Source organism: Equus asinus, chromosome 2 (genome assembly GCF_041296235.1).
Source record: "Equus asinus isolate D_3611 breed Donkey chromosome 2, EquAss-T2T_v2, whole genome shotgun sequence".
NCBI lineage: Eukaryota > Metazoa > Chordata > Mammalia > Perissodactyla > Equidae > Equus > Equus asinus.
This window is the reverse complement of record NC_091791.1, coordinates 30,344,733-30,360,034: the sequence shown is the minus strand read 5'-3', so window position 1 is coordinate 30,360,034 and position 15,302 is coordinate 30,344,733. Positions and strand designations below refer to the sequence as shown.

At 42.2% G+C, this 15,302-nt stretch overlaps 1 long non-coding RNA gene across 4 annotated transcripts in view; it reads right to left on the bottom strand.

Annotated features, from left to right (window-relative positions):
* Nucleotides 1–7,192: 7,192 nt before the first annotated feature.
* LOC123283344 (uncharacterized) overlaps nucleotides 7,193–15,302 on the bottom strand; it is a 68,430-nt gene continuing 60,320 nt past the window's right edge. For 2 of the 4 annotated variants that reach the window (XR_011494514.1, XR_011494511.1), the window contains exons 3-4: nucleotides 12,118–12,228; nucleotides 7,193–11,493 (exon numbers count right to left, since the gene is read on the bottom strand). This is a non-coding gene — a long non-coding RNA (uncharacterized lncRNA). The remainder of the gene's footprint in view (nucleotides 11,494–12,117; nucleotides 12,229–15,302) is intronic. The other 2 variants (XR_011494512.1, XR_011494517.1) reach the window with 2 other exon arrangements.

Here is a 15,302-nt window from a genome sequence, read left to right as displayed (position 1 = left end):
TTAATGAAACAGTGATTTTCAAAAAATATAAATCGTAAGCACCGTATCCCAGGACCTCAAACAGCTCCTGACATCTAGTAGACACTCAATGAATATTGGCTGAAGGAATAAATGAGGATGATTCTCCATCAGGGTTCTCGTACGAATTGAATCGCAAAACTGCCTCGAGATTAGTGTTTGATGCGTAGCAAGTGTCCAGTAGATACTAGTTCACTACTCTCCTGGGGGCCTGTTGGTGCTTAATACCTGCCTAGCACATTACAGGAGTCTGCTTCTTTAAAACCATGTATATAGTGCTTACTATATGCCAGGTACTGTTCTAAGAGCTTTACAAACACTAACTCATTCAAATTACAATAACAACTCAAATAGGTGGTCTTATCATCCCATTTAACAGATGAGGCAATTGAGATAAAAAGCAATTGAGCAATTTGCCTGAGATGGCACAGCTAGACAATGATGGGGATATGAACTCAGACTGTCCAGCCTCAGGGTCCCTGCTCCACTGTGCCATGTTGCCTCTTGTGTGATAAAAATTTATTGAATGAAAGAGTGAATGAGATGTTACTGTTTTTAGAAGTTGTGCTTTTATTCCAGGGAACTCTGAATATTTTGTGTGAAGTCATACCTGAAAATGAATCCCACAACTTCCCTTTTGAGGTAGAGCGTATTTTTAAAAACACTTTTAATGTATTACTGGTTCATTAATTGTGTTTAAGAAGACCATGGGAGGTCCTTGTTCCTGTGCTGAAGTCACTGTATTTGCTTTCTGGCATCTGATTAATTTCCATACAACAGTTCCAAGTTCTGAACAGGGAAACATCCTGCTCTAGAAATGGAAGAGGCATTGGGCTTACAGAGAAGAATGACACAACAATGTCAAAATTATTTAAAGGGGTAAGGTTGGGTATGAATTTTAGTCTTCCACATAACTAAAGCAATGAGTCTCCGACTTTTCCAGTCAGGAATCTTTCTTCTGTAGCTAAGCTTTATAAACTTCTTGAGAGCTTTTACTTTTCAGTTTCAGTTTTAATTTTAGTTTTAACCTTAGCTTAACTTCATCTTATAATAATACTGGTGCTTCTTTTTCCTTCAGGATTTATTCATTCATTCTTTTTTATTTTCTTAAAGATTGGCACCTGAGCTAACATCTGTTGCCAATCTTTTCTTTTTTCTTTCTCCCCAAAGCCCCCCAGTATAGTTGTATATTTTAGTTGTGGGTCCTTCTAGTTGTGGCATGCGGGATGCTGCCTCAGCATGGCATGATGAGCGGTGCCATGTCTGTGTCCAGGATCCGAACCAGCGAAACCCTGGGCCACCAAAGCGGAGTGCACGAACTTAACCACTTGGCCACAGGGCCAGCCCCTATTCATTCATTCTATAAATATTTATTGACCACCTACTGTGTGCCAAGCATTGCACCAGGTGCTAAAGATAGCGTGGTGAACAAAAAGACAAAGCCCCTGTCCTCATGGGTTCTCTAAGCTAATGGAGAAGACAGATAATAAGAGCAGTGCACAAACAAAATTACTAAAATTACAGCCATGGTAAGTGCTATGTACCTTCATGGAAAAGGCACATGAAAGCATATAATAGGGGGAATTAATCCAGTTGAGGCCAGTTCTTCCCCCCAACAATGTTCCCTCCAGCACAGATAGCATTTCACTGCTAATTCCTACCCTAGCAGCACCTCTTAGACCCTATGCTTGCACATGTTAATCTCAAATTTCTGGAATCCATTTTGGCAGCCAATGTTTTCAAGAGAAAATGGCCCATTAAAAAGAATACCTTTAATTTATTATTTTGTTATTGCTTCTAGCAATTTTGTTGCAAAAGATAAAAACACAAAAACATCATTTAAAAACATCTGATTTCCATTAGTTCAGATACAAGTTTCTTTTCTTCTTCTTCTTCTTCTTCTTCTTTTTTTTTTTTGGTGATGAAGATTGACCCTGAGCTAACATCTGTACCAATCTTCCTCTACTTTGTATGTGGGACCCTGCCACAGTGTGGCTTTCACAAGTAGTGTGTAGGTCCACACCCAGTATCCAAACCCACAAATCCTGGGCCACCGAAGCAGAGCATGCAAACTTAATCACAACACCATCGGGCCAGCACCCAGATATCAGTATTTTCATCTTTGTGATTCAGTTAAGAAATGTGGGGCAAGTAGTAATTTACTCTGAGTAACATAAATCTTTACTATTTTAAAAAAAGAAACAAATAGCAAGAGAAAGGAGAATCAGAAACATTTATTTATATATTTATTATTCTTATCCTACATAGGACACAGATCTCTAAAGGGTAAGAGGAAAACTGACGACAGGCACTGCCCAAAGAGGACAGCCCTGCCATAGATGGTGAGTGGACATGGCCAAGAAACTCACAGCATCTCTTTCATGTGTGATGGGCCTGAGAGCCAGCTCTGGGCTGCAAACTCTCCTCTGGGAGACCATTAAATCAAATGCGAACGTGATGGGAGGAGACAAGTCAAGTTCAGGATTGGGGCCTCTTGGTTCCCCAGGGGAAGGTTGGGCTGTAACTGAGGTGTGAAAGGCAGTGGGATGGGCACTAATGGGCTCCCATCAGGATCCCCCAGCAGGGAAGGCTGTAGTCAGAGAGGAAGGGCTTCTTTGCCCTCCATCCTTCCCCACCCCGTATTCCCTTCTTTCACTCCTTTCTTTGTTATGCCAAGGGTTTATCCCTTGTTCATAACCAGTTTCTTCTATTGGATTTGGTCCTCCACCATATTTAGCTCACTGCCTTAGTGATTAGTGCTCACTAATCAGAGTGTGGTCCTCAGACCAGCAGCATCAGCGTCACCTAGGTGCTTGTTAGAAAAGCAAACTCTCAGGCCCCACCTCAGGCCTACTAAATTGGAATCTGCATTTTAAGAAGATCCCCAGATTTTTCCTAAGCACACTAAAATTGAAAAGCGTCACGTTACCCTCATCAGCTTCTTGGACTGCAAAATGGGCAAGGTCATTCCTGGCCCACCTTGCTCACAGTTCTGAACTGAAGATGCTCTGAGATAAGAGAAAAGAAAAGAAAAGCATTTTCAAGAGATAAAAATGATATACAACTATTAAACGTCACTTTATTTTCACCTGGACAACTTGATTTACTCAACCCGTTTTCAGAGTGAACGATGAAAGATTAATCAGTGACTGATTGATTTTAATTGTTTCCATGACAATTGGTCATACTATCTTAAAGTGCTCTAGAGTTGTTTTATTTTGTTTAATGTGTAGATCACTGCACACTGGAATCTTCAAATTTTTTTTCTGAAAATCCAAAGCCTGACCCCTACTCCCAAAAAATCTCCCAAAGTGGATCTGGGGTGCAGCCTGAGCATACGAAAATTTTTAAAGTTCCTCAGGTGAATCTAATGTACCGCTATGGTTGAGAACCATTGATAGAGATGAATCAAGAGATGAGCAGAGTTACACATGTTATGTAATAAACAAATGTAGAAACAGTAATGAAACAAAAGAATGGCATAAGCTGCAATTCTAATTCCAGGAATCTATCCTACAAAAATACGTGAACAAAGATGTATGTTCACAGAGGCTTCCTGTAGCATAGTTTGTAATAGCAAACATATTGGGAATGTTTAATATCCGCCAATTGGTGAGTGATTACTTAAGTAGGGCATGTCCATATAATGCAATACTGTGCTGATGTTAAAAATGAATGAGGAATGGGTCAGCCCGGTGGCGCAGCAGTTAAGTGCACACATTCTGCTTTGGCAGCCAGGGGTTTGCTGGTTTGGATCCCTGGTGCGGACATGGCACCACTTGGCAAGCCATGCTGTGGTAGGCATCCCACATATAAAGTAGAGGAAGATGGGCATGGATGTTAGCTCAGGGCCAGTCTTCCTCAGCAAAAAGAGGAGGATTGGCAGCAGATGTTGGCTCAGGGCTGATTTTCCTCAAAAAAGAAAAAACAAAAAGAATGAGGAAGACTGATATTTACTGCCATGAACATATCCCCAAGATATATACTACTAAGTTTTTAAAAAGTTATGTAAGAATATGTGATATATGATCTCATTTAGGTGAAAATATGTGTGCATATATACAGACATATATATGTAAATGTTTAGAAAGATCACTGAAGGCTACTCACCGAACTATTGACAGTGGTTACCTCTGGGAAGAGGAATGGGAGGAAAAGGGACTTTTTGCTGTGTAAACTTCTAAATATTTTGCAACAAAAATGTATCCATGCACTACTTGTGTAACTATTCAAAACACATTCCGGGGCTGTTGGATGTCATACCATCTGTAATCCTGGATTACAGACTATTTAAACTAATTATTATTTTAATATCAGAATCTTGAATGCCTAATGTTATAACAAATAATATAGTGACTGACAAAAATAAAACAAATCTATGATACCTACACAAAACAAAAACTGCTAGGGCACCCAAGGTTTTCGTTGTTAAACCCATCACTTCTCTACTCTGGGATTACTGGACTCCCATTGCTGACTTCTCTAGATACTTTCCCATCCAGCGTTGTACTTGGCATTGTGTACTTGGACCCCAATAACCTCTCTGGTTCCTCAGATAACTCACTCATGCCAGCAGACCTTTCTCTTTGAAATGGTGATTAAGCACTGGAAGTGTATAATGAGAGAAATTACTTATGAATCTGTGCCTCTCAGCCCGAGGCCACATCTCTTTCTCTGAGAGAAACTCAAGAATTTTACCCTAATAGCATTGGAACAAAGTTAGGACTGAGGCAGGCCGACAAAGAGTGGGGCCCCGCTGACAGCTCATTAGAAACTGTCCTTCTCCTGCTCTCTTTCTCATTTCTTCAGGTTACAAAGCCTGACACAGTTTGATGGGAAAACCAAGGCGGTAACATCCCCCGGGGCAACAAGGTCCCTGCTCATCTATCTTTGTTTGACAGATAAGGAGAGTAGATGTCACCTACAAAACGCTTCACTCACCTGAGCCAAGTGTGCCAGGACAGGCCTGTCACCCTCACAGGACCCTACGGGAGGAATCCAGACAATGCCCACCTACCACGATTGAGATTTCTCTCAAAAGAAAACCATGTTAACCAGATACTTCCTGAAAACCAAATGCCCACTCTAGTCGACCTCAGAAAAGTGCATAACACCTAATAACTCAAAGAAAGCTACACTTTGATTTACAAACATCTTTGTTCAGGTTACACTCTCTACCTGATCTTTGAGGGCTGGTGACCATCTAAGCTCTGAGAAGTTCATCTGAGGTTCCAGGCGGAATGTCTGGGTCTCCATCTTTGCCAAATTACCAGGAAGGGGAGTGTGACAGAACAAAAGAAACACCTCTCCACTCCAGACTGCAGAGCGGGGGACACACTGGGATCTCAACTCAACTTTCTGTTAGTGGTTCTTGGAGCTTACATGCCTCAGAAAAATCTGCGAAGCTCATTTAAAATGAACATCCTGATTCAGTAGGTCTGGAGTAGGACCAACGAGTCTGCATTTTAACGAAGTTTCTCTAGGACTCCGGATGCAGATGATCCTGGGGCCCCACTTTGAGAAGCATCGCAGCTACCTGCTGCTACCTCGGGCAGCGCCTCCAGCAAGGGCTGCTACTGGTGCCTCCAGCACACCTCTTAGGGAGAGCTCCTCTCCTCCTCATCGGCCAACAAGACCAGAGCAGGTTGTGACAGCTGTTCCCCTTAGAGGTGGAGCCATTTGTCTCTAGGATTCTCCTGGGGTCCCAGAGGCCACTCCCAGCAGCAGAGGCATCTACCAGAGACCAATATGTCAGAGACCCCTGTAGAAGGCAAGTCCTGCTGGGCCCCATGCTGCCACACGGTCAGAGTAGTGGCTGATTTTAACCAACTGCCTTTTGTTAGATCACACATTCTTAAACCTCGGTATACGTCAGAAATGTTGAGGGAGCTTGGGTAAAGTGCCTGGACCCAGGCCCATCTCAGGGCCACCTCTGGGAGAGAGGCGGGTCATCAGCAGTTTGACAAGCTACAGGATGATGCAGATGCACACCAAACATCGAGAACTAACATCTAGAACAAAAGCAACAATCAGAGAAATAATATTATTTTTAAAGTCCAACCACTGTATTGTAAAAACTGAAATCTAAAACATTATTAACACTGAACACAACTGGTTCTCCTTCCTTGCTCTCTTAACATCCCTAATAATTTTCCACCCAAGTATTCAAATACTTTCCTAAAGGGAATAGCGACCAGATTGCCTGAGTTACTAAGTACAAACATGCTGTGGTTTAAGAAAATCTACACTCAAAAATCTAAATTTTTTTAAACTAATTAGAGATTATTTTTATCATCACAAAAAATTATAGTGAGAGTAATAACTGATACTTATTAAGTTCTAATTATGTGCCGGGTACTGCTCTCAGCATTTTTTCAAGCGTTGAAATAGCTGATATCTATTGAGTACTTGCTTTGTAATGAAAAAGATTATTTCATTTAGTCTTTCATTTCATCTAAGCATTTTTTTTTTTAAAGATTTTATTTTTTCCTTTTTCTCCCCAAAGCCCCCCGGTACACAGTTGTATATTCTTCGTTGTCGGTTCTTCTAGTTGTGGCATGTGGGACGCTGCCTCAGTGTGGTTTGATGAGCAGTGCCATGTCCGCACCCAGGATTCGAACCAATGAAACACTGGGCCGCCTGCAGCGGAGCGTGCGAACTTAACTGCTCGGCCACGGGGCCAGCCCCTCATCTAAGCATTTTAGATGGAGTAACAGTTGAGAAAACTGAGGCACAAACAAGTTAATTTACTCACCAAAGGTTGCACAACTGTTAAGTAGTAGAGCTAAAATCTGAACCCAGAGACTAATTCTTAACCATCTTATCAATGATAATAGTGCTTTATTCAACAAATATCTGTTATAAGACTATTAACTGTCAATATTGGGGTTCTGTTCTAAGTATACAGTGACAAACAAGACAAATACAGTCCTTGCTTTCATGGGGCTCACGATCTAATGAGCAATCCAAATGTGTCAACAAGTCATTCAATGCAGTGCGAACAGCACAATAACAGGAAATCGCTGAGGCAGCTGCTAAGACACAAGACCTAGACCAGGAGAATCAAGGAGGGTTTCTCAGAAAAAGTGAGGTGTGAGCAGAGATCTAAAGAATTAGTACAAATTAGCAAGAAAAGAAAAGGAGAAACGAGGCTCAAGGCTGAGGAGACGGTAGTTGTAAAGGCCCAGAGTAAAGAGAGCACATAACATGGTTTGTCAAAGAAATGAGATCAGAGATTTTTTTTTTTTAGGAAAATCAGCCTTGAGCTAACGTCTGCTGCCAATCCTCCTCTTTTTGCTGAAGAAGACTGGCCCTGAGCTAACATCTGTGCCCATCTTCCTCCACTTGATATGTGGGACGCCTACCACAACATGGCTTGCCAAGCGGTGCCATGTCTGCACCCGGGATCCGAACGGGCGAACCCTGGGCCACCGAAGCAGAACATGCACACTTAACCACTGTGCCACCGGGCCGGCCCCTAGTCAAAGAAATGAAAAGTGGTTTGGTATGACTGGAGCAGAGAGGGAAGAGGGCAGTGTGGAGTGTGAGACTGGAACCAGATTTTGAAGGACCGTGTAAAGCATGTTACTGTGTGGGAAATGGGGCTCTAGTAAAAGTTGTTAGTCGGAGCTAGGAGAGATTCGGCCTGATCCATTGACTTGTATGTCATGGGCATGAGGTAACTGAAGCCATGGGAGGATATTACCGGAGGAAGGGAGAAGAGGGCCTCAGACAGCAGCCTTGGGAACATCAGCATTTTAGGGTTGGAAAGAGAAGGAGGAGCCCCCAAAAGAGACTCAGAAGAGGTAGGAGAGGTGACATAATTTGCCCAAGATGACAAAGCTATTAAGCGGCAAACTTAGAATTCACATGTCTCTATTCCAAAGCCACGTTCTTGACCTCAACACCTCTTAAATATTGTTCTCCCTTACAGCCTAAAATTACCGTTGATGTAAACATTTTATTATATGTATTTTTCAGAGGTTCATTTATACAACACAAAAATGTGTCAAGGAATTTGTTCAGTGCATCCTTGAGTTGCATTAAGGAAGCAAACTCGTGAAACACGCTTCCAGCTGAGCCCTCATCTCCCCGCTTCCGTGCCCTGCCCTGTCTTTGGTTTGGATCTGCTCTCATTCTAAGAACGCCTCCTAGGGCATAGCCGTGCACAGCCCATTGGTGAATGCTTAGGATTTCTCTTCAGAAGTCCTCCCATGTGGCATGTGGCACAAGGACACCTATACAAATCCAGGAACCACTCTGGGCATCCATAATTCTCCAAGGAGCAAACCAGACATTAGGAATGACCTTGTTCTTTACAACATGTGTGTCTTCTCCAAAAGAAATTAATGAAAACTCTGGCTGCTTTTGTTGACTATTTGTTGTTTTATTAAAGCAATAAATGCTCATTCTCAAAATACGTATATAATTAGGTACAGGATATACAACAGTTTAGAAGTTATAAAGTAAAAATAAATTATTAAATTCCTCTGCCTGTCTCCCCCACCCCATTGCCTATAACCCCATTCCCAGAAATACCATTGTTAACAATTTAGTGTATATCCTTACATACATTTTTCTACACACATATGAATATAGTTTTTAAATGAAAAGGATCCTATTGTCTGTATTGTTCTGAGACTTGCTTTTGAAACCACGCGGTGGCCATCTGTCTCCGTCAGTGTGTATAGCTGTACCTACCTTACTCTTTCCGCGTGCCAGTCGACCATATGAAGCTGTCATTTCTTTGACCAGTCCTCTGTTGATGGCCATTAGGATTGTTTCTGGCTTTTCTTGGCCCGCTTTTATTGTACAGAGTGTGAGGGGCCCAAAAGAATGTCATTTGGGCTCAATTTGGGGCTGATCATTTTTCTGGATTTGCCATTGTCTGCCCTTTCCTTTCCTCCCTCTGAGCTTGTTGGATGTTTCCCTGCTGCTGTTCGCTCTAATCTTGCTGCTACGCGGTTAAGGTATGTTTGTTGCTTTAAAGATCTCCTTACAGAGTCTAGGACTCTTTGGAGGAGGTTAAGTTCAACAAATAAACAAACTATTGTCCTAACTTTGCATTCTTTTTCTAGAGGATTTCGGAGGCACTGGAAGAAGTTCTCTTGTTATCTGGGAATCAGCTTAAAAACTTCAAGTCATGTTTCAACTATGCTTTTCATTTCCTTTTAAAGAGCATTCTAGGGAGAGATTGACTGAATATGTTTAAATTGAAGGCACATCCTATAACTTCAAAGAGTTTGCCAGCTCCTGTAGCCTGCTGGGAGGCAAAATTAGCATTGGGGGAAACACTTAGAGAGCAGTTGAGTGCTAAATTATGTGTCACAAACCCCAGGGCAGAGAGAGCTTGGAGGAGTTCTCTGCCTCTGAGGGGAAGGTGGAATTTGAGCCGGTTTAGGAAGCAGGAGGTAACATTCTGAGAAGTCTAAGCAGAAGCCGGAAGGCTTTTCAACTACCTAATAGCTTTTCATACCTTTTTATTATCTGACATTTTTCAAGTGTTTCTTTAGGGTCTGCCTACCCCCATGAGAGCCTAAGCTTGATGAGGGCAAGGACCCTATCTTGCTCACCACTGAAGCCCCAGTGCCTGGAATAGTGCCTGCCACATAGTGGATGGTCAACGGATCTGTGAAGAAATGAACAAATGAACCAACGACCGTGGGGCGTATGAGGAACAGTGAGAAGACTGGCCTGTTTGGAAAGAAGCATCTCTCCTTGGGAAGTGGGGGACTCTCCAACAGGCCAGCAGCACGGCAGCCAAGTGGGCTTGTGTGAGATTCAAAACACAGAGGCTACTGGAATCAGGTGAACAGGCTACGGGAGCCACTGATGATTGCCAAGGTGGACCCTGAATAGATTGCAATAGGGCATTTGAAACTGAAATTAAATTAAAACAGAAACGAATAAAACAAGATTGTTCTGCACAGCCTACTGGAACTCTGTGCTTGATCAGCTGACAATTATACTCAAAAACAATAAAAAAGATTTGTTCAGTCCTACCTTTCCCTTGTTAAGAACACAGGTTCATTCTTGTCTTATTGAACCAGTTGTCACCAAAAAATGTTTTGTTTTGTTTTTTCATAAACTGTTGTTCTGTAAGTCTTTCCATTGTATACTTGTACAATTGATTATTGGACCCAAATGCAGTGTTTCACATTTATTCCTGGCACATCTGACAGTATTGATTTTAGACCATCTTTCAGCTTATGGGATTCATTTTAAAGCTTGATCCTCTCATCAATCACAGTAGCTATTCCTCTTAGCATGGTGTCATCCATATATATGATCTGCAAATCCCCCAAGGATTCAGATGCCTGGAGATAATTTGGAGAGTTCTAAAGGGCAAGGAGAGTTTACCAGCTGACACACCATCAGCCAAGGATAAAAAAGAAATGACTTTTGGCACTAAGACATGGGTACCTGGGGCAAAGCTTGAGGGTATTGGGAAAGGAGAAACTGTTGGAAGTCCAGGTTAAAACAAGCCAAGGTCGGAATCTCCAGCTCAAGCAACCCAGCAGGCATCTTCTAGGAAGCAGCATTTTAGAAGCAAAAGGGGAAAAAAGTAGCTTGACAGGTTTTGAGGCAGGTAGGCGGGGAGAAAGGCATGCTGTTCGGCTTAGAAGCAAACCTGGGGGTAAGAAGGATGACCAACCAACTGAGACTGTGACCCTCACCCCCTGGCAGGCGGATAGTGAATTCGTTAGAATCATGGACTACTCTGAATATCCTTCTCCTCTAGCTCTCAGGAGTAAATCCCACTTTGGTGTTTTAAGATGTTTCTCCTCCTTTAGCTAATCTCCAGGTTTTTCACTGGAATTCTCCATCATTGAGTCTCCTTTGTACCTCTCCTCTCCCTCTGCCTCCGTTGTAAACTTAATTACAATTGGCTTACATCTCCAGTTATGGATGGGTACATTTTCCATCTGCTCTAAACATGTACGCCCATCGACAGCACCATTCCCTGCTCCTCCCACCTCCCCCGCCCCATCCCTTCTCCCTGTTAACTTCATCTTCTTAAGCAGCTCAGGAACACAGATGTTTTCACCCTGTCGCTCCAGCACAAGGGTATTTTCCCAGTGTCTCTCTGTGTGTATGCTCCAGGCACCATCTCTCTAGGGAGGGAGAGAGTAAATGTTTTCATTCCAAACCCTCAGGGTCAGGTCTTGTTTGTCTAAACTGTGTTTGTTGCTGTAATTATCAGATTAGCTGATCTCTGTAGCAAGTTGGGGGCAGGGGAGGGGGGAGTATTAACCCTTTGTAGGATGGTTGCTGTGCTTTGTCATGGAAATACCTTTGGGAGGAGCTGTCATTTCTCTTCTAACCTGTAAGATTTGGCTAGAATTCTTTCAGTCAGCCTTAATAGGCGTCAGTAATAGTCTGCTCTGACTATCCAACCAACCAATGGGCTCCACTGCTGGGATCCAAAAGGCATTTAGCAGAGATGGAGGGTTGAAAGGGCATCTCTCCAGGGATCTGCTGGGAAAAGAAAGAAATGGAGCTTAAAGAGGATCTGGATAAGTAACTCGACAAAGAGTATCGGTGTCTCTCAGGCCGAATAAGGAAACCAGGAGTATGCACTGGACATCTTCAGCTTGTCTGCCCACCCCTCCCCCTTAGCATGAATGCATTGAGACTACCAGGCCCCGTTTAGGTTTGTTTGGGGATTTTCTGTTGTTCCAAAGAATATTAAGAGCATTTTTCACTGCTGCTGGTTTAACAAAACCAACAGCCTCCGCTTGTTAAGATGTCCCCAAACCTTTGTCATCAGACTCAAAACGTTGGTCATTTTCTCATCTGCTCTTGCCTCTCACCGACAGCACCACTGAGCTTCTGTCTGCTCTCCAAAGATACATAAATAAAGAGATTGCCCTCTCCACTCAACTCCAAGGGTAACAACTCCTTTGCATTTTATTTATCTATTTTACAAAGGAATAAAGCTTGTCTCCTCAGAAGTATTATAGGCTCTTGGAAGACAAGAACTATCCTTGAGTCCCATACATTGGTTACCTGGTAGAGGACTGAAACATAAATAGGAGGTGCTTAGTGAACATTTGTTGTTGACAGCATTTTTCTAAACTTCTTTTTTCTATTTCTCACCTCTGTTCCTCTGTTTTGTGTTTGATTTTTTAGTAGTTTGATTGTTTGCAGATCCTTTATTTCTGGATGGGTCCTCCAATTCATACTCATCAACTCTTTTCCTCCTCTTCACTACAAATACACACAGAGAAAGAAGGAAACTAACACTTAGTGAGCATCTATATACAGAACACTATGCAAACTTATTCCATGTGCTTTTAAAATATCTTGTTTGAAACCCACGTTGGCTTGTGAGGTAAGTGCTATCACATGGAAGGAAGCAGAGACTCGGAGAGTCACATACACAAGCTCCTACAACTGTTAGGGGTAGAGTGAGGATTGAGCCCCAGGTATGTGTGACCCTAACATCCACACAAATCCCATCGTTAGAGCTCCAGAAGTGGAGAAAAGTTCAGACAATTAGGGAAAACACACTTTTGCCCAAAATCCAACTAAAATCAACAAATCTCCAGTATTTTTCCCCCAACAAATACAGCTATAATAATAGCTGTATTAAAAGTAAAAGAAGCTTGAGCCAGCCCTGATGGCCTAGCAGTTAAAGTTTGGCGTGCTACACTGCAGTGGCCAGAGGTTGATTCCTGGGAGTGAAACCACATCACTCATCTGTCAATAGCCATGCTGCCCTGCTGGCTCACATAGAAGAACTAAAAGGACTTACAACTTACAAGAATATACAACTATGCACTGGGGCTTTAGGGAGGGGGAAAAAAAAGACAGAGAAAGAGAGAGGGGCCAGCCCAGTGGCATAGTGGTTAAGTTTGCACGTTCCACTACACACTGCTCATCAAGCCATGCTATGGCAGCATCCCACATACAAAATAGAGGAAGATTGGCACAGACGTTAGCTCAGGGCCAGTCTTCCTCACCAAAAAAAATAAAGAGAGAGAGGAAGATTGGCAACTGATGTCAGCTGACAGTGAATCTTTCCCAGCAAAAAAAAAAAGAATTCAAAGAACACTTGAAAAAAATAAATAAATAGAAGAAGCTTGAACCCAATAAACAAATTCTGAACAATATTTTATACAATAAAATAGTTTTGGAATTGCCTTAGCATCGTTATAAATTGAATTTGACTCATCTGTGCATGTCCATACTGTTTATAAAGCTGCCATTGTTTGAAGGCAAATATGATTTTAAAATGTTCGAGGTAGCCCACACATGATGCACCAAACTCCTATTGAAAAGAACAGCTGCTGACATAGCATATTGCCGTGTACTGAGAGGACGAACGTCTTTCCCTCTACCGATGTTGCCAGATCTGGTTCCAAATGTGGATGGAGCACAGACAGAAGTTCTTGGGAAGAAATGTTCTCAACCAGAATTGGGCAGGAGTTTCCATATTGCGCTCCTGGGCTGTCACAGGAGCAGAGTTCAGGTGAATTTGGATGGAAGCAAACAGCCAGGAAGCCAGCTCCCTCATTCCGGTTAGCGAGGCATTCTGTTCAACACGCAGCCCAGCTAAGAGGCTGTGCATCTTCTTGTTCTACACAGGGTTCCCTCTCCCTGTCACCTGTTCTCCCACTGCACCTGACATCCTTCACCACAAGCCGCACAGGAGAAAGACCTGACAGATCTTGAATAGGTCAACTGAACTGCGTTTGTCAGTTGTTCTGATAGGAGAGTCAATGGCAGAGAAGTTGAAATGATTGTTTCGTTCCTGATCCAGAAATCTCACTCTAACTTGGAGAGAAATTCACTTGGCTACATTAAAAAAGTTTTTAAATAGACTGGGATATGGAAAGAGAGATAATATAAGTGCCTGAAAATAAATTCAAAGACAAACTTATTTTAAAAGATAAAAAGGTAGGAAAAATAGAAAAGTGATTCTGGCACCTTGTGCAGAGTATTAGCTACATGTAGAGCAAAACGAGGCAGATTCTTATGAAAAAGAATCTCAGGTTCCTATAATACCTTACTTGATCCTAGCTATGAACGATGAGCTTGTTGTTATTAAGACATTTGAGATCCTACTCTACCACTAACAGCTGTGTGACCTAACATAGGCACATAACCTCTCTGGGACTTTTCTGGGTAGTTGAGGATTGGACTAGAAGACATCTAGAGTCTTCTTTTGTTGATGTGCCATCATATTCTGGGCCCCTGTAGGGAAGCAAATAGGAAAAGCTGTCTGGGGAAATCATATTCTCTTGATTTAATATATGCAAAATTCTTAGAATAATGCCTAGCACATAGTAATTCTATAGAAGTGTTAGCTATTGCTATTATACATGATGATGAAGCCGATGAGGTTGGATCCATGCACTGCTAACACATTTTTACCTCCACATCTGTAAATTTTAAAAAGACAAATAATCCAGTATTCTGCTAACTTTAAAGCCTTTTCTCTTGCAAAGACCTTGATGGAAAGAGAATGACCTATGGCTACTGAAAATTAAGAGTAACTATCATTCACGGGAGGATAGTTTGCTAAACAAACAACCACCATGACCAAACATAGGAATGTTTTCTTTGAAAATTTAGCTTTCTTATTTGGCCACGGAATGGATTGGGCTGCCTTGGGAAGTGGTTAAGTTTCCCCTTCCCTGAATGCAGACGGTTAGATAGACTGCATTGACTTAGAAGAACCTTTCTGACAAAGTCTCTGTAATTCCAAAGCAAACACTATCAAGAATTACAAAGCGTCCCAATGCCTATGGGCAGTAGAGTCGCAGAGGCTGGACTTCAATGGCGTAATGTCAGCCTGGAACATCTTGCACTTTGAGTGGTGACGTGCCTTCTAAGCCTTTAGTCAAACGGTGATCCATGGAGTGCGTTACTGAGCAGTATCCTAGTTCATTCTCTCTTTTCAATGCTGAGACTAAGAAGTGAAAGCTCTAGGGAAATAACAGAGCCACATAATAAGAGAAGGGCCAGAACCCAGAGCTCTGGGTTTTTTCTAGCTTTTCCTCCCTATGAAGAGATGGAGTTATCTTGGGCTGACGATATAGACCTTAATGTGAGTAGAAACTCATATGCAGTGTTAGAGTAAGATGAATGACAAGACAGAAAAGGAGATAAATAATTGAAAGAACAGAAGGGCAAAGGGCAGGATATAGAGAGTTGTAGAGGAAGAGAAAATTAGGAAATGAAGCGACTTTTAAAAAAAAAGGTTATACTCTGAATGAAAGAGAGATAGAGAGAGACAGCATTTAAAAAGGAAAGGATTGCAAAGAAAGAAAGATGGT